Source organism: Marmota marmota, unplaced genomic scaffold (genome assembly GCF_001458135.2).
Source record: "Marmota marmota marmota unplaced genomic scaffold, marMar, whole genome shotgun sequence".
Taxonomy (NCBI): Eukaryota; Metazoa; Chordata; class Mammalia; order Rodentia; family Sciuridae; genus Marmota; species Marmota marmota.
Window position 1 is genome coordinate 6,072,040 of NW_025999982.1, and position 25,354 is coordinate 6,097,393.

The 25,354-nt window shown below is 36.0% G+C and overlaps 1 protein-coding gene and 1 long non-coding RNA gene across 4 annotated transcripts in view; one reads left to right on the top strand and one right to left on the bottom strand.

The window, feature by feature from the left end:
• Nucleotides 1-25,354, top strand: part of Zfand3 (zinc finger AN1-type containing 3) — a 242,989-nt gene that overhangs the window by 111,896 nt on the left and 105,739 nt on the right. The gene's annotated exons all lie outside the window — the stretch shown is intronic.
• LOC125617438 lies at nt 23,520-23,932 on the bottom strand. Its single transcript, XR_007348438.1, has 2 exons — nt 23,722-23,932; nt 23,520-23,584 (listed from the first exon to the last, which is right to left on the bottom strand). It is a non-coding gene; the product is annotated as an uncharacterized LOC125617438 (long non-coding RNA).

Here is a 25,354-nt window from a genome sequence, read left to right on the forward strand (position 1 = left end):
AAAGGGCCAAGGATGTAGCTCAGAGGTTAAATCCAGGGTCACTTAACCACTGAGCTACATCCTTGGCCCTTTTTATTTTTTGAGACTGGTTCTAAGTTGTTTACTGCCTTGCTATATTGCTGAGGCTGGTCTTAAACTTGGGATCCTTCTGCCATGGATTTACAGGCGTGCACCACCACACCCAGCTGACATTCCTCTTTTCACTCAACATGGTTGATCTGGTTGAGGTTTTACTACTAACAGTTATTATATATTTTACTTACAGTATGGAACATGTATTCTGAAAAGATTGTTTGAGGTATTTTAAAAAATAGGTAGATGAAGTAACGCACCTGTTAGTTACCTCAATTTAATCCTTATAGAGTATGTATGTATTTTAAAGCCATGTATTGTATATCATAAATATGTGCAGTTTTGTCAATTTACATTAAAGAGGAGAAGAAGATTTGAAAGTTTTAGAATCTAGAATGTGCTGCCTGTGATCTTTTGGGCATAGACAAGGAGAAAAGAATACATTTTCACAAGAAGAAAATATCTGAAAGTAACAGCAGTTTTATAAATACACAAGAAAAATGTCTTGTCTGGAAAAATGAGAATGATTCAATAAAATAATAGCTTTTTAAAAAGATTTCAGATAATTTTAGTAGTACACATAGTTACTTTTAGTCAGTTTGGTCTCTAAGACTTTCTATCACTGTTTTAAATACTCTATTATTAGGGGAAAAGATAATTTTAGAAAGCACGTTAATGATACTTGCTAATTGTAGAAACCACTGTGTTCAGTGTTTCTTTCTTCAAAAATATATTGTTCAACACCAGTTATTCCATTACTAGGAATATACACCCAAAGAATTGATAACAGGTACTTAAATACATCCATATATATTCATAATAAGCAAATGATGACATTAGCCCATATGTCCATTGATGGATGAATGGTTAAGAAAATAGTAAAATGGTAATACAATAGAATATTATTCAGCTATAAACAGGAATGAATTAATGATACATGCTACAATGTAGATGTTTGAAAACATGCTATATGAAGGAAACCCACACAGAAGATTATATAATTTCATTGATGTAACATATCCAGAAGAGAAAAATCTGCAGAAACAATGTAGAATGGATGTTTGCCTAGGACTGGAGGGAGAAGAATGAGGGGTCCCCCTTTAAGGATACAGGGTTTATTTTTAAGGTGGTGTTAATGTTTTAAAATTGGTTGTTGTGGTGGTTGAACAACTGTCAAAGTTCTTAAAACTATTGAATCATTTAGCCAGGTGTGGTGGCTCATGCCTGTAATTCCAGTGGCTTGGGAGGTTGAGGCAGGAGGATCATGAGTTCAAAGCTGGCCTTAGCAAAAGTGGGGTGCTAAGCAACTCAGTGAGACCCTGTCTCTAAATAAAATACAAAATAGGGCTGGGGAATGTGACTCAGTGGTCAAGTTCCCTTGAATTCAGTCCCTGATATTCCCCCATCCCCCCCAAACACTATTGAATCATATAATTGTACAATTTAAATGGGTAAACTTTATGAATTGTATCTCAATAAAGCTATTAAAAAGGAACCTATTATGTAAACTAAATCCTTTTCAAGATCCATCTCAAAACCCAGTTCTTCAAAAAAGCACCTTTTTTGCAGCTGGGGGTTTCTGGGATTGAACCCAGGAGTGCTTTACCACTGAGCTATATCCCCAGTGAGACAGGGTCTCACTAAGTTGCTGAGGTTGGCCTCAAACTTGTGAACTTCCTGCCTTAGTCTCCCAAGTCACTGGGATTTTAGGTGTGTACTACCATGCCTGACTCAGTGAAAAACTTCTTAATTTCTCAGCTTCTCAAACACCCATTCATCTAATTTATTCGGGGTTATTTAATATTTAATACATTGTTTATTGATTATTTACTAATGAATTCCAATTCTGAAGTCCCAGCTCCTGGGACTATTTCTTCATTTGTTCCCTCTTGTGGCTTTGTGATCAAGGGTTTTGTTTACCCAGAGAAGACATCGGGAAATGCTGGTAATTATATATAAGGACTCGAAGAATGTTTCTTTCAGCCTTGAAGTTCTGTACCATATTATGGATTTTGCTAGCATTTATTATTTGTATTTTTCTCATTGTATACCTCATTTAATTAATCTTTTTACCCACCATAGAAATTTAGTATTATTTGTATTATTTTAGATGAACTTAAAATTAGATAATGGACATCTATCATATATTGTAGACATTATGTTTTTTTTGCATTGTAATAAAATAACCTAATTTTGTGTGTGTAGTTTAAGACTAGCAATTTCCCTCAGGATGTGGACACACTGTTTGGGAAGCAAACAGCTTTAGCTGTTCCTGCCTGTACATTATCTGGTTCATTCCAGGTAGAATTCTAGGTCCAAGTTTTTTAATGGTTAGTGTTTACTAAATATAAATAAGGAATACATTTACTGACTTTTTATTTTAGAACTAAGTAAGTTCATATTATCTTTCATATTTTCTCAGTTCAGCAAGAGAGTTGTCTTCAAGAGTCTGCAGGGGGGCTGGGGATGTGGCTCAAGCGGTAGCGCGCTCACCTGGCATGCATGCAGCCCGGGTTCGATCCTCAGCACCACATACAAACAAAGATGTTGTGTCCGCCGAAAACTAAAAAATAAACACTAAAAATTTCAAAAAAAAAAAGTCTGCAGGGCTCTAGGAACATGGGTTTTAGTGATGGATAAAAGCCCTTAGGTTAAGCAGAATAGCAAAATAGTGTCATGTCCACAGCCCTGTTTTGCTAGTGCAGTGAGATAGATTGCAGGAAAACCCTAGAAAGTGTCCAGAGAAGAGATAGCATGAGAGACATATTATTTCTTGAGGAAATTTATGGAGATCATAAATTTCCTCAAGAAATAATAGAGATCAGCGACTGCTCCAAGAAGAGTTCATTGGTGATAGACTGAACACACCTCTCCATCCCTCAAGGTACTCCACTAAACAGTGCTGCCTCTCTCTCACAGCATTTTGTCTAGAGGTGGCTAGCCATATGAGTGAAACATATCCTTTCCACAATGCCCTCAGTTCTGCAGTTGTCCTCATTAGCTTGCTGAGTTTGCTTGTATGACCATCATCTCAAGAACCAAATTTCCTGGGGTGCATGCAAGAAAGTAGCTTTCTACAGATAATACAAACTTGCCCTAGTATCCTTTGTGTACAGGAGAAAGCCAGTGCCCTTCAAGATAATATGTATCTGGACTTTGTGTCCCAGACTTGCTCTTATTTTTCCCTTTGGCTGGGTCTTTGACAAGGAACAGAAAGGGGTCATTCAGGGACAATGATTTCTTACTTGTCTTTAGGGATGATCCACATGCGGGTCTAAACATCTGTTTGTCCCTTACAGTTAGTCTTTCAAGATAGTTTGGAGAGTAGATTGTTTTGATTTTCTTCGATGTTATTCTACTTCCTGCTTTTTTGAATGTTTCTTCCAATATAAATTCAGCAAGTTTTTTTAAAAATGCTTCATTTTGCTTGATAAGTAATCTTCCCCCCCTCCCCCCACCTATTCAATTCTCATTCAGAAACCCCATGCTAGATTTATGGAATCTTTAAGGTCCTTTTCAAAAGAACAAGAGCTTTGAATAGCACATGGAGATACCCATTTTTCAAGGTTAACTTTTCCTTTTGGAAGTATATTTTAGGCTATAGCTTGCTCTTCTAAAGGCATCTCTCTCTCTCTTTTTTTTTAATAGAGCATTTTTAATAGAATATATTGTTTAGCTGCCTTGGAATTAAGTCTATAAAATATTAATGAATGTACTAAGGCTTGAAAAACCCAGCAGTGTGTGTAACTTATCCAGCTTTCTGTAGGTTTGAGAGAGTAGTAAGGAATCAAAGCAAAATTTTGAAGAAAACTGTTCTTCTGGCTGGCTGCCTTGGTCAGTATAAAATATTAATATTTGTACAAAAGGCTGATGCTCTCATCACAGGCTTTGAAACCCATCTGGATATTTTAGGAGGGCAGGAGAATAGAGTGAGTAGAAGACACTGACTCAGCAGAACTTCTCAGAGAGCCCTCAGCCAGAGTCCATGGTGGAGCACTGCTGATTGTATTTGAGCTAAATGCTCCTGCTGTGGTGCCTTGCTTTTTTGTTTTCTCTGTAATTGATTAGGGCCTCTTGGGACTGGGAAGACTGCCTTTTTTTTTTTTTTTTTTTTTTTAAAGACTGGGATTTAAAGGTGGTTAAGCCAAAAGTCTCCAAGACATTGTTTATGTTCCCTAAGTTGTCACTCCATTTAGGGGAGCACTTTTGCTACCAAAATGTTTAGAACTTATCTTCAATTCCTTATTTTACAGCAGCGTGTAAGTCTCCCTTTAACTAGTATCCCAGAAAGATTATCAATCCTTAGACTGAGGTACTTCTTTTCCTATTCTCTATTCTGCAGTTTGCGCCTTATTTTGAAATTAAGACTTAAGAACACACAGTTTACATGCAAACTTGTTCAAGATAATGAAATTTGTGAATTGGAAAGCATAGGCTTCTAGCTTCCATTGTAAATATTGAGGAGCATTTATAGGACCTAAATGACTGTGTAGTAGTCCTTTTACTAAATGTTTGAAGTTTCCTTATGCAACTGCAGATCTGCTCCATAGGTGCAGAGGGTGATATCTCCTTGGAGCTAAACTCTGTTTGACCTAAGGTACTATTTGAAGTAAAGAATTCACTTTACTGACCATCTTTCCTTTGCAGTATGGTAATAAATAAAGTTAATGTGCTTGTGCGTAAATTCCAAGTTGTGACTTTTTCACCTTGTCTTGAAGTATGCTGTTGAATCTTATTCTGGCTTCTAGTTTATAATGGACAGATTTCATATATCACATTTAGAATTCCAATATGGAGTCTAAACTAGGTGTATTAGCTTTTTCCTTTCTTTATGAAAAAAGTAGGAATAGAATAGCCCATTCTAAATCAAGTTATTTTCTTTTTGGAAGGGACTGTTTTTAGTAACTTCTGATTAGATGTGTTTTCAGTGAGCTTGAAAATTCACATATATTTTTCCTCTTGATTATCTTGATTATTGAACCTTAATAGCTAGTTGAGGAAATATAAAGTCAGTAGGACTCATATTTTTGTTATTGGGTCTGCATAGCTATTTCAGTTTTATCTGAACTTCTACATTTAAAACATATAACTACTTTTTCTCTAAGTATAGAATTATGAAGTTGACATGTTTGGATTGTTTCCCATCCCCTTTTCAATTCTTCAGGCATGTCTCTCCATTTTCTTCTAACTTTCATAATTTCTGATGAGAAGTCTGCTGTAAGTCTTAGCTTACTCTTCAGCATCCTTTTTTTTTCTTTCTAGCTGTCAAGTCCATCCCGGCGTGTACCACCCCCAGGTCTTCAGCCTTTAAATAGAACATGCCTAGAATGTTTGTGTGCCTGTGGTGTCCATCTGTCTATGTTGGTGCTTGCTGTGTATCCTCTGAGCTTCTTGGTGTGGCATTTATTTTCTTTTAGTCATTTTGGAAAATTCATTTCTTTTTTTTAATATTTATTTTTTAGTTGTAGTTGGACACACACCTTTGTTTTATTTATTTATTTTTATGTAGTGCTGAGGGTAGAACCCACAGCCTCGCACGCACTAGACAAGCGTTCTGCCGCTGAGCCACAACCCCAGCCTGGAAAATTCATTTCTTCAAGTATTATTTCTGTTCCAATTCTCTCTTATCCTTCTGGGTATTATAATTACACATATGTAAGATTGTACATTCATCTGCCTTTGAAAGCTCTCATTAATGTTTAATGTTTTTGTTCTTATGATTCATTTTGGGTAATTTCTGGAGGTCTATTATCACATACATTGGCACTTATCATAGTAACACTGTGTGGAAATGCAGAGAATTTGTGAACAGTCATAATAACCAAAGTATTCAAAGAAAAGGACACTTTTTATTTAAAGAAGCAATAATGAGACCTGTAAGTGATTGTTCAACAGAAACAGCAAAATCCAGAAAGTGAGTTGCCATCTTTAAAAGGGAAGAAAGAAGATGATTTTAAAGTTATAATGCAAACAGGGAAATTATTCTTTGGAAATAAAAGGAAAGGCATTTTCAAACAGTCAAGGTAGCCTATCACTTGTATATCTGTATTAAAAGAAGTACAAAAGCTGGGTATGGTGGCACGTGCCTTAATCTTAGCAAGCTTAATCAAGGGGGATTGTAAGTTTTAGGCCAAAACCACAGCAGCAACTTAGTGAGATCTTATCTCAAAAATAAACAGGGTGAGGTTATTACCCAATGGCAAAGTGCCCATAGTACTTCAATCCCTAGTACTGCCAAAACCTTTTTTTTAAAAGACAAAAAAGGGAAACCAACAAACAAAAATTTCAGATGTGGGGTGAGAGAGTGATGCTAGACAATCTGATTAGAAGGAATGAAGAACAGGATGAAATAAAGTTTATAACGAACCTTAACTGTGGAAACTTAACAAATTTAGTGTCTTCTGGAGTTTAAAAGTCATAGAACCAAAATGGATGACAACAATAATATAAAGAAAAGAGGACAGTAAATGGAGCAAAAGTTTGTGAAGTGCCTGAGATGAGGTAAAATGTGATCATTTAAGTAAGATCTTGATAGATCAAGAATACAACCGGTGGAGGAGGTGTCTTCCCCAAGGATATAGAGCCAGGATAAAACCCAGGTCTTTCCATATCCAAGTTGCTTTTTTCACTCCTTAGAGTTTTGTTTTGTTTTATTTCTTCCATTTTGATACCACTGTTTACATCTTGTTTGTTCCTCCCTTTAAGTAAAAATAATAATTACTCCTTAACCATATGCCTGGATTTTACTACAAGTTTTGCTCACCTCCTGCCTCACCACCTCAATACTATAGAGTTTAATGTTCATCTTCTATAACTGCTGTTCACATCAAGCCATTCCCCTTTCTCTTCAGTAGTTCTGTATTTTATGCCTTAACCCTAAACTTTTACACTATACTCAGCCCTCCTTTTCTTATCTTGCCCTTCTAGAAACAACAGACTCCCTTTAGATCTTTGAGTCAGTCCTGTCTTCAGTTCAAGCTCTACCTGTGAATGTGCCTCCTGTAGTTGGAGCCTTAGTTTCTCTAGCCAGAAGTGAAGACAATTATAACTACCTCAAAAGGTTGTGGGTTAATCGAGGTAGACTTAGTTGCTCAGTAGAATCCCACCTAGACATTTTAAACACATTTTTACTCTTTCTCCTTTTTATGCATATGTATTTTGCATCATTGGGACCCTTATATTTTTGTATCCTTTTTTTTGATTGTGATGAATTTCACATGTTGACTATAATAATGCCAATAATTCTGATTATGTTGTAATCATTGTAATAATTATATTTTATAAAACCATAGATAATTACCTTTGAAGATATTCTTGATATAACTATCCTGGCTAAATGGGCATTTTATATCATTTAATCTTTTGGTTGTTTGTTTGGTACCAGGGATTGAACCCAGGGGCATTTAACCATTGAGCCACTCCTGGGTCCTTTTTTATTTTATTTTTAAATTTTGAGATAAGGTCTCAAGTTGCTAGGGCTAGGTTTGAATGTATGATCCTCCTTCCTCAGCCTCCCAAACTGGGATTACAGGCGTATGCCACCACACCTGGCTCATTTAAAAAAATTTTTTTTAAATTGCAGATGGATACAATACATTTGTTTGTTTGTTTGTTTATCTGCACTGCTGAGGATTGAACCCAGTGCCTCACATGTGGTAGGCAGCTGCTCTTACCACTGAGCTATATACAACCATAGCTCCTCATTTAATCTTTTGGCATTGAGTTTATCGCTTGTTTGAAAATTTTACCAATAGAAAAATTTAATATGAATTTGTCAAGATGGGCTGGGGATGTGGCTCAAGCGGTAGTGCACTCGCCTGGCATGCGTGGGGCGCTGGGTTCGATCCTCAACACCACATAAACATAAAATAAAGATATTGTGTCCACCTTAAAAAAAAAGAATTTGTCAAGAAGTCTTTGAGACAGTTAAGTTATATATGAGAAATGTATTTGGGCTCTGCTCAATGATCATGGAGGTATGATGGGAAAGGCCTTAATTTTTCAGAACATGTTATAGGAAGATAATGAACCTCATTACCCTAAAGAGAACAAAACTCTGAGCACACACATTCCTTTGAAAATATTGAGGAAGTTTCCTAGGTCAGTAGGTAATCTGTGTTGCTTTCAAAAGGCACTGGATAAACATTTGCATCTGGTTTAAAAGCTGGTATTAAGGCCAACAGAGAAAAGTTTTATCTAAAAACTCTGGAAGAGAAATCAAAGACTAAAGAAGGACCTAAACTTTTGTCCCAGCTCAAGTGTACTTGACCTAACATAGAACCAAGCAGACTTCTTTGTTTATAATCATCTATTCATTGATTTGAGAGGTATATTCTGAATCAAAGTACTGTTATTCATTCAATATTGTCACTAGAAACTAAAGATCAGTCTTGGATTTGTGCTTGTGAATTTACTGTGCAGAGCCCGGGTTGCTACTTTATGTTAACACCTCAGCCTTGGTTGTCATTTCAAAATGCTAATACATGAATTAACATCTGTTAATATTTGAGTATACATTTTTTTCATTTTTATAAGAATGAGATCGTATTGTACATACTTATAATCTGTTTGTTTTTTTTAATTGAACATGGATTAAAAAACTAGAGGGCTGGAGGGAAAAAATGCTAATCCAGGTGCTTCTTTGTTGACTTCATTGATACAAAGATGTATCCTTTGGATATAAAACCATTAAGTTTATTTGAAAAGACAGAGAAGACTGCTGGCTGAAAAATTCCAACACATTAGCTAAAATGACAGCAATAAACTCTTATTATCTAAGAGCTAAATTACTGAGAGCTAAGTTTGAAATAATTAATTTAGATCTGCTCTCGGATGGGAAAGGTCTTGGCTTTCATTACTCTTTATGAAAACTAAACATCATATAATATGGACTCCCATCTGTAGTGAAAAGGGACATAGAATTTAGAGATAAGTTAGAAAATATTAATCCAACATTACCAATCTTCATTATTTAAAAACAAAGATGAAAAAGTTGATCTGTATCTGTGTCAAGTTGAAATATTTTCTAACTAGTGTTGTCCTTGTTCCAGCTGATCTAGTTAAGGAAACATATATTTATGTTACCGGACTCTAAAATCAAGCTAGTCATTTGTATGGGGCTCACAGGTGTGGTCTTCAGGCTGCTTTAACCAGAACAGCATGTGGGAGACAGCTAGTAATTTAAAAGTAAACCTGTTCTATCTGGAAAAATTATTCACCCTTCTTCCATTTATTCACATTTCTCTGTTCATATTGAATTTTACATAGCAATCTAGTCTGTTTTCTATGGTAATTGTTACAATTAGCAACTGTGCCTTGGGTGCAAAGTCAGTGTTGAGTGAAAAGTCTTTCATTTCATTATTAGCAAAGAAGCAGGTAGATTTTTATGTCCTCCCTGGAAGCTTTTCAGGATGACTCAATCATGAGACATCTCTGTAACAACTCTTGTGACATTCACCTAATGGTACTTGACAAAACAAAACACCATTAATAGCTTTGATATTTAAATAAGCAGAATTAAAGTGTGTTTAAAATGATTTTTTAAAAATGTTTCACAGTATTATTTTGTGAGTGAAAATTTTAAGACTTTAAAAGTATAGCTTCTAGTGGAAGAATAGTCTCCCTTATACGTCAGTTTTCTAACATTTTTGTCCATTTTGGGACTTGGAAAAGCATTAATACAAAGTGGGAGCTTTGTATTAATTAAAACAGTGATTTCCTCAGGACTTTTTCTCTTCTTTTTATTATAGATTTGAATTTATCCTTTGTGTTTTACATTTAGCATTTACATTCAACTTCCTCTTTTATGTGAACCCAAATGTGCCAAATTTCATACTTAAATGCTTTTATTTAGTTTCCTCTTGTTTTCTTTATATGAAGCTTTTACCTTCATCCTAGCCTATGTGAGAAATAGAAGTTTTTAAAATATAAGAAACAACCTGAGATAAGAAGGGAGGGAGAAAGTTCACTGTGATTGATCCAATTGATCCTTGCTAAATCTGCCTAATTCAGATGCTACCCCATATATTATAAAGGAATATACTAGCCTTCTGTAGCTATTTTAGTTTTTTAGATGTATGTTGTGGCTGGGCATGGTAGTCTGTGCCTATAATCCCGGTTACTCAGGAGGCTGAGGCAGGAGCATCACAAGTTCAAGGGCAGCCTGGGCAACTTAGTGAGACCTTGTCTCAAAAACAAAATGGCAAAGGAAGGAGACTGTGGATATAGCCCAGTGGTAGAGCACTGCCTGGCTTGTGTGAGGCTCTGGGTTCAATCCACAGTACCCCTTGCCCCTGCCCAATTAAAAGTGTTTTGCATTCTGATTCAAGGTGTAAAGAATATCTTAAGGAGGAACTTCTGCAAAGCTTGCAGAAGGCAGCACATTATGTGTTTGCTGGGTTGTCTTTAAACATATGTGTGCAGTTTATTTTTAGAGTCTTGGCTAAAGTAACTAAAAATAAACAAGATAATTTCTCTAGTGTGGTTTAGAAATTGATACAGGATAAAACCAGAAGAAAAAGATTAAAAAGACTTTTTTTCGAGGACGGGAGGGTGTTGTCAAAAGCTGATAATTGATCTTCTACACAAATGGGGACTCCAGGTATACAAAAGAAAATCACTTCTAAAGAGTGATTCTTAAAAGAGAATGGCTCCCCTAGGCATTTTTAAAATTTATATAGACACTTCTAAAGGAGGAAATGGGTTGAATAACCAATAAGAATTATAGCTTATTAATGGAATAGTATTTATTTACATTTATAACATTTAATTTGGTAAATAAAATTGTTTTTATGTCACCCCCTAAAAAGTTTTTTTTAATTATTGCATAGTAATAAACTGTTATTTCTGAATTTAAGGTAAAACTATATATCACAGTGTAAAGAGGAGAAATTAGCAAAACATTATAATTTCAGAATCTTGAAATTTTAAAGGACAATAACTGCAATAATAGAACTTCATATTTATTGCTACATTGGCTGAAAACATATCATTTAAGTTTGGTGCTGACTCGTTTACCTCTCTGTATCAGTGCTACCAAACCAGTTTCTCACATTGAGGATTTCAACCTTCTGGGGACCTTATAAATGCTTCAAGGAAATCAAATTCAAATATAATTATTTATTTCAATCTATATTTGCTTTCTGGGGATATGTCCTAGTTTTTTCCACCACTTGTTAGCTATATTACTGAAGATAAATAACTGAATCTCCTCCAGCCTCAGTTTCCTTATCTTCAGGAACCCTTCATCAAAATGAGAAAAGCCACTAAGTGTTTGAGCTTCAGTAATTAAACAATCATTATTGAACAGGTGGTGATGGTGATTTGTGTTGTTAATCCTATCATATAGACAGTACTTTCTCTGATGTTATTACTGCTTACAGCTCTCCCTTAGCTTAAATTAAGTAAGAAAATCTTAAATGAGAAGAGAAAGAAATTGTTGCTATGGGGTCAAGAGTCAGAGAGGTTTTTTTTTTGTTTTGTTTTTTAACGTTTCATTGGAATACATTTTAGCACATATATTGAGGGTAAAGAACCAGGACATAGGGAGAGTGGGTAAGGAGCTGGTTGACTTGAAGTGGCAGTAGTCCACTCAGTTATTTAAATAGAATGTGACAATCAAGATTAGAATCAGATTATAGATAATTCAGATTGGAGCATTGTGTAGAGCCTATGGAACGTGAGTTGAGAATTGGTGACAGTACTCCAAAAGAAGGGATTATGGGAATTTAGGCCAGGTATAGGGTAAGGAAATAAGACCATCAAGATGCCAATCACTTTAGGGGAACTGAGAAAGAAAAGCAAAAATAATTGGGAATAAAGAAGTACAGACTGTAGTGGGAAAGTGTGTTGAGTACTGAGTGTAAGATTTCTGAAATGGGTCATTTAGGGTTCTAAAAGTCAAATCTTTACCTTAGGAATTGTTAGCTGAAGTGGAATGGAGAACAGTATCATTATAAATGAGGTGAAAGCCTTCACGACTTCTATGTCCAAGAGGTGGTCTTGCAGATAAGGATGAGGGTACCAGCTCTCACTTATTTGGTTTACTATATACTTCTCACTCTTCTGTGTTCCTGTTTTTACTCACTAGAAAGTCAGTTCAGACTAAATAAAACTTATCTAGAGGAGAATATATTTAGAGAAATAGTCCATTTTCTCAAGAATTTCTACAGTTCATGTACTTCAAGAAATGACCAAGAAGTGTTAATAGCTTTGTCTCAACATTACCCAATTATCAACAAAGAAGCATTCAGGTCCCTCTTCTCACCTTCAAAACGTGTAATGCGGTGCACTACCCTTTTTGTGTGGTTAGTCTTTCCTTCCCTTCTTTTATTTGAACTCTGTACAGCCAGGAAAATATCCCTGTTTGCAAATTATATAAGTCTCCCAAGATTTATAGCTCACAAACAAATGAACCACAAATGTCTCAGAGACATTGTCTCAGACTGTGTTTAAGAATTTTTGAGTTTTATATGATACCTCTTACTGCTTTCTAAAATAATTTTGCTATCCCCTGCAGGTACTACAGCCATTGCCAACCTAAAAAATTATTTTACCCCTTTCCTTTTAAAAATGAGTAGAACAGAAAATAGTGGTAAATTCTTACTTTGGCCACTTGCTCTTGCAGTTTATTATTTTTATTTTAGAGGTGGTTGAACACTAAAACCCATATGTACTTATGTCTTCAGAGAGGATAATGATTCAGAGTGACTACCAACAGTCAGAATTGGAATGCACTTAATTACCAAAGATCACTTTCTGCTTAATTATAATCAAACATAAATCATGGTAGAATATTTCATGGATAATACAAATCATAAACAATACAGGTAAATGTTTTCTGAAATACCAGACCACTATGTTCTCTGTGGGTCTTCTTTTATCATTTTTAATCAGGTGTGAAATTCTCTACTATATGTATGGGATTATTGATGGTTGCCTTACATTGATGAATGCTGTTTAATAGAATTGAGTGGAAATTAAGTTTTTATACTTTCTAAGCCTGATAAAAAGTTCATTTCATGTTGACCTTTGGAGGTTTATAAACATAGGTCAGTTTTTCTTTTTAGTTTTTTTAACACTTTGATGCATAGGGATATGAAAAATTTTTGGATGCATTAGAATTCTTTGGTGAAATTTAAGTGAGTGAGCAAATTTAACTCAAGGGCAATAAATTAAAATGCTTTTGCTTAAAAAGACATCTTTACATGTGACATCCTAAACATTCCACTATGTTTGTTTATTCTGCAGTCTCATTTTCAAAATATATTAAATCATAGTCAAGGCATTTTATTCTAAATCTGTTTTTAACAAAAGATTCCTTCTGCTACTCTAATTTTCCTTATTCAGGCCATGCCTCATGGTTTCTAAGCAACCAAGGTGATACATGACTGGGCATGTATATTCAATGTTTAAGTGATTGTGTATTTCAGCTTTGAAACCCTTAAAAGCAATCTTCAAAAAGAGGTTGGGCACTATATTTTCTTATGTGCCCACATTCTGAATTAACAATAATACATGGGCTGGGGTTTTAGCTCAGTGGTAGAACGCTTGCCTCACATGCATGAGACCCTGGGTTCAATCCCCAGCATCACATAAAAAATAAATAAATAAAAATAAAGATATCGTGCCCATCTACAACGTAAAAAAAAAACAAAACAGAACAATAATACGTACATTTAGGCATACAGACAAAATATTAAACTTATGTTGCTAAATTTTAGTATATGAGATTTCCTCATTAACATAATTTTCTTATTGTAAAAATTTCTGCATTTTTTTTTTTTTGTAATAGAAACTGTTGGATAAGCAGTGTTTGAGTTATTCAAGAACACAGCAAATAATCTAGAGAAGTGCAGGTTCTGTCATCACATATCCATGTTTTAATTTTCTAGAAACAGAGTTCAGTGTGAGAATTTCTGAAAGGGTTCTGTGTGAAACTGGGTGGATTTTCTCCCCAATAAAACAAACATTTAATGAAAATTATTACAAATAAAGTCTCTGAAAATTGTCCTAAGAACAGATGGCAAATGGAAAAAAAATACTTTTTCAAGAACATCTACTAAATCTTGGTAAGAACAGCCAGAACCTGTGTCATTTGAGCGACAGCCTGCTGTCAACGACTCCCTCTTTCAGCTGCAAGTTACTGATGGTCTAGTCCAGATGATTGCAGCCAAAAATATTAGGGCTCCTACCCTGTATTCTTGAATGTTTGGTATAGTTTCCACCCCAGAAGAGTAAACTGCCAGTATCTCTTGTCTTTAGCCTCATATTACAGAAGCACTATTCTGGACAGGTTCAGAGTCATTGCCAAGAGGTCTCAGGACTTTGTTCCCTGAACCAATTCCCGGTTATATGACAAAGACTTTGTGTCAGATAAAACAGGCTGAAATACTGGGCTTCTGCCCCAGCTTGTTCATAGGGCAGAGATTCCACACCAGTTGGGGTAAGCCAGAATGGACAAGCCAGGATGAACCTGGGTGTCATTCTGAGAGAACTCAAACCATTGTCCTCACCCTCAGTATGGGTAAATGTTCTGCATTGGCAGGGATTGGGAGATATCCACTGCTTTGTCCAAAAATATTGACTTTATTTGGAACCGTCTAGAGACGGCTGGAAGGGGCCCCAGCAAACTTCCAGCTGCCAGCAAACTTCCAGCTGCCAGCTGATGATTGGCTCACAGCGGCCCCAGCAAACTTCTAGCTGCCAACTGATTGGCTCCTCTGCTGTGATGCTCATTGGGCTGTTTCCCCGCCCTTTCAGACCATGGAGCTGCTCATTGGGGGGCTTTTTTTGGCTCTGCCCACAGGACCCAGCCAATTGGCCTCAAGAGAGGAGGAGTGGGGGAGGTTGAGAGGCTTGTGGGAAGCTGGTGGTGGCAGTTGGGCTCTGAGGGTTTTTCCTGAGGAGCTGTGTGGTGTGGTGTGTGTGTTCTAAAAATAAAGTTTGTTTCTTTTGACAAGTGGCTCCTGAATTGTGCCCAGATATGTCCTATAAAGAATGGATCTTTTCTGTCCCAGATTAGACTTTGTATAGTGGAAAGCAAAGAGAAAACAGTAGAGGAAGGGGAAATCCTACCAGCATCTTGAAGGGATACTATAGCATTAACTGTATACTGACTATTGGAAAATAAATTAAATACAGAATCTTTAAACATCACAAAAGCTTGTAATACTGCATTAAGCTCTACCTTTTGAGCTGATTGTTTGGGTACTAAAAATGTAAAAGTTTGATCAGGTGTAACTATTGTTGATGTACCATTATTTGACCCATCAGTGAATATATTGCGGCATGGGGCATTATTGTTTGGAAGGCTATATGTGTGTACTAGATTGTACTCACTCAGGATCAGTCAGAGAAGAATGTGGAAAAGACCCAAAAACATTCTGTGATGCCACATGCAGATCCATCAACATGCATGGTAGTCTTATTGATTGAATTAAAGCACAGTCTATGAACAAACAATGACCTACTCTGACCTAGGTGGGTGGATGATTGGGGAAGTGCCTAGGAAGCTAGTCTTAAAAATAATATCACATTCATATCTGATAGTGGGGAAGACTGTACACATACACAAGGTTGCATCCTCTCAATAATAACCAGAAAGAAAACCTCCAAGCTCCTCTCTCACTAAGCACAGGACAAAACCATAAATTCCTTGAAATGTAATAGCAGTTTCCAAGCCACACACGCACACTTTTAACATTAAAGGCTGAAAAATCTTAACTGGCAAAGGAAGCTTAAGCAGGAACAAGCCCTAGGGAAGCCAAGCTTAAAACCAACAATAACAATGAAGAAGAAAATCTGAGTACTATAGAATAAATAGACTTCATAGAATTAATCCAGCCAAGCCACTAAACAAGCTCAGAGCCAACGGTAGGGGAGGATAGAAAAAGGTTAGTAACCATATTTGATACATTGTATTATATAAAATGTCCAGTTTTCTGCAAAATGTTATAAGTCATGCACATAAACTGGAAAATGTGACCATATGCCTGGGGTTCAGAAGAAACAGATAATAGAAATTGCCTTTGAAGGGGGTACAGATATTGGAATTAGATTTTAAATGTTTCAAAAATATTAATTATAAATAAGTTTAAAACAGGGGTTAGTTACAGTGATTCATCAAATAGAGAATGTCAATAAAGAGATCATACAAATTTACCAAATAGAAATTCTAGACTTAAGAAGCTAAACTTTTAACATGAAAATATAAATATATGAATGCATTTTAAAAGGTAAATGATCTCCTGAGATATCCAGAAACTATAAAATCAGAGTTCATTGTCTATATAATATTTACTTTTCTCTCTCGAGAAGAACATTTTTTTTTCCCAGTTAATTCTGCTTATTTTATAGCACATCCAAGAGCTTATAAAAATGAAATGTGGTTCTTACCTAAGAGCAGGATCTAAATTCTGGCCATGTGATATTCTGCTCACTGTATGTATGTATGTATGTATGTATGTATATTTATATATTTTTTTAAAGCTACTCAGTCCTTTAGTGAACAGAGACTAGGTATTTGGTGTTCATTTTTAATTTAAAAGGAAACGTATAATGGGTGAATACACGCAACATAAAATATCAGGAAAAGAGTAGAAAGTGTTTTTAGTGTTATCTGATAACCAACATCAGCATAGCCCCCTGTTTGTGGTCTTCCTGATGTCTGACACAGGATAGTGATCTGGGGCTTAGCAGAATATTTAGTAAGGGTAGTTGGGTGCAGTTCACCTCCCTGGATGTCAGTTAACATATTTTGCTTCTAAACCATTATTCTCATGCCAGGTTTTAAAATGGTGAAGTAACAGTCTAAGCGGGATAAGTGTGGTTGGCATGCTCCAGCTAATTTAAAAAAAAAAAAAAAAAAAAAAAAAAAAAGACAAGCATATCCATAGTGCTGGAATAATTTATAAAAAGGATTTGAAGATCTTTTCTCCTCATATGTCCTGGTATTCTGCATAAATTGTGTCAAACATTTTCATCCTTAAATTTCTGTATAAAAACTTAAATTTTCAAGCTGGCTCAATATTCATTTGTCCCCAAGAGTTTAGAGTATATTGCAGTTATACACAGTAGAATTTATGAGGTTATAAATTTATGTCAGATTTTTTCGTGTTAAGAGGAATATGGTGTTACTTGTTTAACAAGTGTTGTAACCACCCACCCATCACCATTTTAAAGATGGATAATTGAATAACTTTTTTATTTTAAATTTTTTTTAATGGTTGTAGATGGACAGAATGCCTTAATTTATTTTTTATTTTTATGCGATGCTGAAGAACAAACCCAGTGCCTCAAGCATGCTAAGCAAGTGCTCTGCTGCTGAGCTACAGCCCCAGCCCTTGGATAATTTTTTGATAAAAAATTTTTCATGATCAGATTGACCAAGAAACAGGGTAATGTTGATAATATAATTGATTGTAGGGCATCAGCTGATGGGTAAAGGGTACATGTGCTTTAATATAAAGGAAATAACTTATCCATGTCCAAAGCAGGGAACACAGTACTTCCACTGAGATAGGAATGCAAAAGGTTACCACAAAGGGCATATAGCCACTGCTGATACTCTTTTAAATATTAGGATGAGGACTCCTTGGGCCCTTTAAGAATTTCATTTTTATCATTCTTCTGAGGGGTGGATTTATAGGTTGTGTGCTAATGTTCCCTTCCAGCTGTTCTCCATACCAGCCAAATGACTGCCTATTCACCAAGTACAAATAATTGATAACCCCAGTGTTTTGCTGTTATTGTTGTTTGGTATTGTGGATTTAACCCAGAGGCACTGTACCATTGAGGTATACCCCAGTCTGACTTTATTTTTTATTTTGAGACAGAGTCTCACCAAATTGCTGAGGCTGACTTGAATTAAACTTGTGGTCCTCCTGTCTCAGCCTCCTGGGTAGCTGGGATTACAGGTGTTCACTATTACACCCAGCTAACCCCAGCATATTCTTGAATAGTTACTACAAAGATGGGTGAGTAGAAGATTAATTTCCCAGGTAGTACATCCTTAATCCTTTCTTTCAGGGAATGGCTTGATGATCTGATTAATACAGGTTCAGAAGAATGTTTAAAGAGCAAAGCAAAGCACATCCTGAAGGGGATGATCTGATTAATACAGGTGCAGAAGAATGTTTAAAGAGCAAAGCAAAGCACATCCTGCTTCTTCTTGGTAGTCCACATGGGGGAGTACTTGCAGTGTTGCTCTGTAACCCAACTAAAGAGGTCTTTATGGACCCAAGTTCTCTGTTTTTTTTTTTTTGTGTGTTATTGTTGTTGTTGTTTTTTGCATCTTGTCTTGTCCTTTACTCTGCCGTTGCTGTTTTGAAGACCCCAAGAATAGAATTAGCTCTCCTAGAGAGCTTTATGTCCCTTTAGCTATTGATGGCACATTTTGCTTCCTCCCATATGGTGAAGGCTGAAGTGTTGTCATGCAGTGCGGCTCTTTGATTGCAGTCGAGTAGGTGATTCAGCTTAGTGTTTTGGTCCATCAGCTGTTTGAAAGGGCCATGACTTTTTTTTGATACAGAGATACATTATTTGTGAACTTTAAATGAGTTTAACCAACTGAAATGGAATCAAATATACCATATTAATTTGATTTGGAAAAAATGTATAAGAGAAAATGTTTATACAAGGGGATGTTTTCGGATAGCAGGGTTCACCTGAGGCTTTTTTGAGAGGATATTATGAGACAGTGTCTCTAAAGATACCCATTTGAGAGAAGTCAACTGAAAATCATTCCTCCACCTGTTGCTTTAGTTTTTAGTTTTTTTAAGAGAAGGAAAGAGAGTTTCTAGCATTACTTGGAGGATTTAGAATTGTCACCTATACATCTTCAATGTCAGTAGACCTTCATAGTCATTTGTCTTTGCCAAGTAATTTGTCTCACATGTTTAAGTGTTACTGAACATGCAGAGTTCTTAAAAGCAAAGCACACCAAAAAAGAGCTGAATGTACTCCTCTGTACTCTTCTTGAGGCAGCATTATCTCCAAAACTGTTGGGTCACAACATCCTGGTTAAAATTTGGTTGGTTTGAGGTTCAAGCCAACAAAAATCTGACTGTTTCGCTTTTAAGTATAAGTAAAACCACACAGGTAAAAGTGAGTAGGTTTTGTTTTAAATATAAGATAGGTTAGAAATAGACATCAGATTTTTAAAATCAGGGATCAATAAGCCATATTGCCAACATTCTGAAATTGCCCAGGTTTGAGAAACTCGACATCAAAGGAGTTTGTCAATTATCTTCTCAGGTTGTGTATGTGTTGTTTTAGTATTTTGTTAATTTTTTTTTAAAGTATGGGATTTTTCTTATCCCTCCTAAAATATGCTTCCTTACCAAAGGATAGGCTTAAAAGATTATTTGGAAAGAGTGACATGATCTAACATAGAATCTCAGGGCTTTGTCTGATGTCAACAATTTTTAGCAACTTGAAGGTCAAAATTGTCCATAATCAGCTTCAAAATATACATGTGATTATTGAATGACCTAAACGGCCACCCTTTCCCTCTTTAACCTTCTCCTTACATATTTTAATTCTAGCTTTGTTACGGATTTATTGAATTTTTCCAGGTATTTGCCTCAGAAGGAAGAAGCCTGATATATTCATAAAATGGAACAGTATTCACCAATGTAAAATGAATAAATGAGATGCATGTGTATTAACATGGGTGTTTGCAGAAACAACATTGAGGAAAAGCAGTACAATACAATTAATGTAAATTTTAAAAACCAATATTCTGTAGTGCATGGGTAATACAAGTATGAATGTATTACCTACAAGGAGATACTCCAAATTCATGAAAATAGTAGTAAAACCATTATCATAGATTTGAAATGGTGGGGAAGAGACAGCTTTACTAATAATACTTTTTTTTTGGTATATATTTGTGAATATGAGAAGTACTAAAATTAGTTAATTTCTAGGTGATGGGACAGATGGGTATTTGTCATATTTTCTGTCCTCAGCTTTCAATATTTTAAAAAATACATGCAAACTGTTTTAAAAGCTAGTTATAATATAAGCATAGAAAACAATATTCTTCCTAATTCTCTTATCCCTGGATATTATTAGTACTCTTAAATTTATGATGTCTCTCTCTGTTGAGACTTCTGGGAGAGAATGGGGGAAAATTCTACAAAGAAAGAACTCTAAAGAGCTTTTATACACACACAAAGTGTATTAAGCATAGAGCTTTATAGGCCTCCCCGTTTTTATTTTTTTCACTTTTTTTTTTCATTATACATATCTCTAAAAGGACATCTTGATATAACATTGTTACAGGAAAGGTTACCATGACAATGATCGCAGTGATTATTTTTGGATTCGCATCTTTTTTTAAAAGTTAATTCGTTATGTATGTTTTTTTAATTTTCTCATTGTGGCAAAATTCACTTAACATGAGGTTTATCATTTTAATAATGAATAAGTGTACAGTTCTGTGATGGTCTGTACATTTGCATTCATGTGCCACTTATCTCCAGATGTCTCTTCATCTTGCACAACTGAAAACCTGAACCCATTAAATAACAGTTTTACACTGTCTTCCCAACAGCCCGTCAACCACCATTCTACTTTTTGACACTGTGAATTTCACTACTCTAGGTACCTTATGTAAATAGACACTATTTGTCTTTTTTTTTTAAACTGGCTTATATTGCTCAATATAATGTTCTTAAACAAAGTTTATTCATATTATATAGCACCAGACAGAATTTTTTTTCTTTTTTAAGGTTGTCCAACATTCTATGGTATGTATGCACCACATTTTGCTTATCTATTCACTTGTCAAAGAGTGCTTAAATTGCACATGAACACACCTTTTAAAAACTACTTATTTGGGTACAATTTCAAACTTAAAGCAACAACAACAAAAAATTACAAAGAACCCCAATTTATCCTTTCTGGTTGTTTATGCCTCGTTTTATCATCCTTTATATGTGTTGATATTTGAATACAAACATCACATGCATCTTTCTTGAACCATTTGAGCATAAGTTGAAGTTGTGCCCTTTTATCCTTAAATATATCTCTGTCCTTTTTGATTTTTTAAAATATTTTTTTAGTTGTAGGTGGACACAATACCTTTATTTTATTCATTTTTATGTGATGCTGAGGATTGAATCCAGTGCCTCATACATACATGCTAAGCAGGTGCTCTACCACTAAGCTATAACCATAGCCTCTGATTTTTTTTAATGTCGTTTTTTGGTATTTCTTTTGTTTTTCTTAAAATAATTTTTATGAAATTGGAATTACTAGATTACTATGCACATTTCAGATATAAATTAAAGCACACCTTTGCCCAATTTGAGGGAGGAAAAGCCTACACATTTTAACTAGTTAATTTTAATCTCAAGCTGCTTTTTTTTAAAGTATCTATTTTTTAGTTGTAGTTGGACACAATGGCTTTATTTGATTTATTTTTATGTGGTGCTGAGGATCGAACTCACAGCCTTTCATGTGCTAGGCGAGCGCTCTACCGCTGAGCCACAACCCCAGCCCCTCAAGCTTCGTGGTGAATTCATGGTGGTAGACATTTTTCTTTTAGAATAGATATTTTTATATGTTTGTTAGTGACCTTCCACAGTGATTAAGAGCACAGAACTGGTTGGTTTCTTCCCTTCTCTGTACCTCAGTTTCCTCACATATAAAATGCTGTGTTAGATCATTAGTATTGCAAACTTTGGGGTACAACCTACAATAGGAAATACATTTTACTTTGTGATACAATATACGTATGTTCCATAATAAGTAATTGAAATAAAAAAATTTTAGTTTCATTTGATTTTGTAGTGCTGGGTATAGAACCCAGGGACTTGTATATCCCCAGCTCTTTTTTTTTTTTTTTTATTTTTATTGTTGGTTGTTCAAAACATTACATAGTTCTTGATATATCATATTTCACACTTTGATTCAAGTGGGTTATGAACTCCCATTTTTACCCCATATACAGATTGCAGAATCACATCAGTTACACATCCATTGATTTACATATTGCCATACTAGTGTCTGTTGTGTTCTGCTGCCTTTCCTATCCTCTACTATCCCCCCTCCCCTCCCCTCCCCTCTTCTCTCTCTACCCCCTCTACTGTCATTCATTTGTCCCCCTTGTATTATTTTTCCCTTTCCCCTCACTTCCTCTTGTATGTACTTTTGTATAACCCTGAGGGTCTCCTTCCATTTCCATGCAATTTCCCTTCTCTCTCCCTTTCCCTCCCACCTCTCATCCCTGTTTAATGTTAATCTTCTTCTCATGCTCTTCGTCCCTACTCTGTTCTTAGTTACTCTCCTTATATCAAAGAAGACATTTGGCATTTGTTTTTTAGGGATTGGGTAGCTTCACTTAGCATAATCTGCTCTAATGCCATCCATTTCCCTGCAAATTCCCCCAAGTGAATTTTTAAAATTACTTTTAATAATTTTAAAATTATTAAAGGTCGGTCGCAGGTCTGCCTAACTTGCGGGTGCGGGCGGCGGCTCTGCTCTGCCCCTCCTCCAATTGGGGTGACATGTCTACCACGCTGGCGGCCGCTGGGCCTGTTCTGGTCGGTGGCAGGTCTGCCTACCTTGCCGGCGCGCCAGCGGCTCTGCTCTGCCCCTACTCCAATTGGGGCCCAGCTCTTTTTAATTTTTTATTTTGAGATAGGTTCTCGCTAATGCCCAGGCTGGCCTTGAATTTGTGGTCCTCCTGCCTCAGCTTCCTAAGTCACTGGGATTATCGGCATGAGCCATTATGCCTAGAGTGCCGCAGTCTGGCTGGGCACAATTCAGGAGCCACTTGTTAAAAAGAAATGAACTTTATTTTTAGAACACACACACCGCACCACACAGCTCTTCAGGAATTCCCTCAGAGCCCAACTGCCACCAGCGGCTTCCCACAAGCCTCTCAACCTCTCCCTACTCCTCCTGCTCTTGAGGCCGATTGGCTGGGTCGTGTGGGCGGAGCCAAAAAAGTCCCCCAATGAGCAGCTCCGTGGTCTGAAAGGTCGGGGAAACAGCCCAATGAGCATCACAGCAGAGGAGCCAATCAGTTGGCAGCTAGAAGTTTGCTGAGGCCGCTGTGAGCCAATCATCAGCTGGCAGCTGGAAGTTTGCTGGGGCCCCTTGGGCTGTGGCTCTTAACATCTCCCCCTCTCTGTTTAAACAACAAGCATGTGGCTTAGGGACCATGCCTGCCTTAGGTTGTCCAATACTACATATGGTGTTTACCCATCATCCTTTGAGCTGACCTCAAGGCGTTAGCCTCCTGTCTTAGGTCAGTACCATTGCAATTGGATCTTACCCGTCATTGACTACCGGTCCAGCATACAGCCACACCTGTGGATAGGTCTTTGTACCAGCAGGGGGTGAGGTTCTTTGCCTCATCTCTTTTGGCCCCCAAATTTTAGCTGAACGACCATCACAAGCAGAAGGGAGGAAGATACACCAAGCCAATTGACGGCTCCTTTTGGAAAAATTGTACCACCGATGACACCATCAGCAAAAATACCCAAACACTACCACAAGTCTCTGTACCAACAGACATTTCACAATGCATACAAGTGATACATAGTCCAGGCAAGTTCTGCAAGCAGTTCAGTGATGGCTCCTTTTGGAAAAATTGTACCACCTTTGACACCATCAGCAAAAATACCCCAACACTACCACAAATCGCTGCACCAACAGATAGTTCACAATGCATACAAGTGAGTTCATAATGCATACAAGTGATACATAGTCCAGACAAGTTCTGGCTCTCAACACCAGAGTAAGTCAAAAGTTTTATAAAGCAAAACATAACCTTAGATACTATGTGCAGTGTACTTGATGTTTTCTATCTTGGTTAAAATGCTGATGATACCCTTAACATTGTTTTTAGATTTTAAAAAAATGTAGTAAATCATTTCTAAAACCACTTCAGCTCCAAATTAGCATGAATATATCCTGTGAAATTATTTGGTCTGTCAAGAGAGCAGTTCACAAAGAATATTTTCTCTCATGTAGCTAGTTGTGGCCAACCCAGCAAATGTCAATCCAATAAAAATCCACTCCAACGTCTTTAATCTGTTTCTCTGATTATATACTACCATTATTAGTAATTATTAATTTTGTATATTTTAATTCCCCACCCCATTTTTTTTTTTTTTTGCCATGCTGGAGAATGCACCCAAGCCTCACACTAGACAAAATGTGCTACTGCCCTATTTTTTCCTCTTTAAACTGACCTTTTCTATTATTTTCTTTGAACCCACAGCAATACCTTATAATTACTACTTAGCATATAGTTATTTTATCTGAGCTTGATTTACTTTAAAAACTTATTGCAGGATTTTAATTTGGCTGTATGTAAGACTGGCCAGCGCTCGTACTTTTTTTAGATTTGTAGGATAAACATTTTTTTCCCTATCTGAACTGAATAGTTTTTATCCTTTGACCATCTTTTAGGAGAACTTAAGCTCCTGAGTATTACAGCTTCGGTTTACTCTTTACTAGGTATCTTTAATGTCTCTGCAAGAACTTTGCTGAAGAGACTATAATTTTCCTTGTCAGTTTCAGTTTTAGTTTTTAGGAAAAAAAGATTATTTGAATATATCAAATTGATAAACACAAAATTAAGGTAGAAATTGGGGCTGCATTATAGCCTTCCTTGTCATACTAGCTCTTTCCCTTGAGTTTTCATTACTGTGTTATTAAACATACAAAGCCAGGTGAAATTGTGAATCACTTACATTAACTGATAGCTTTGAGGCTGGTTGTATTGGGGAGATTTTTTTTTTTTCTCTTGATAAAGTACAGTTGAAGATGCAAAAGAAATTACTCTTTTCTGAGCTGATCTTTTCAGATTTGTTATGATTTGTACTGAGACGATTAAAGTGTAAAGTATAAGGGAAATTGTATTGCTTCTGTAGTATTGTAGCTAGCCTGCTAAACTTCCTATGATCATTTTTGTTTGCTCATTATTTTTCAGCACATTTTCAGATCTCTTACTTAGACTTGGCATGTCTTTCCTTAATACCTGTTCAGTTCTACTTAGTTAGTATTTCTTTTGCTTTCATTCTTTGCTCTGCAATGTGAAATGAAAAAAGAAAAACCCTTAACTATGGTTTCCTCATAGAAATTCTAATGTTAATTGATATTTCTGCATGCATTCTCTACTCTGAAAGAGAAAATGAGATAAAATATATAACTGTGTTCCCTCGTATAGATATTCCAGTGCAGTTCATGTAATATTTTATTGCTAATTTGGTATACTTGTCCTTTTTTATTGATTTTTCCTTCTTTTGGGTTTTACCAACTG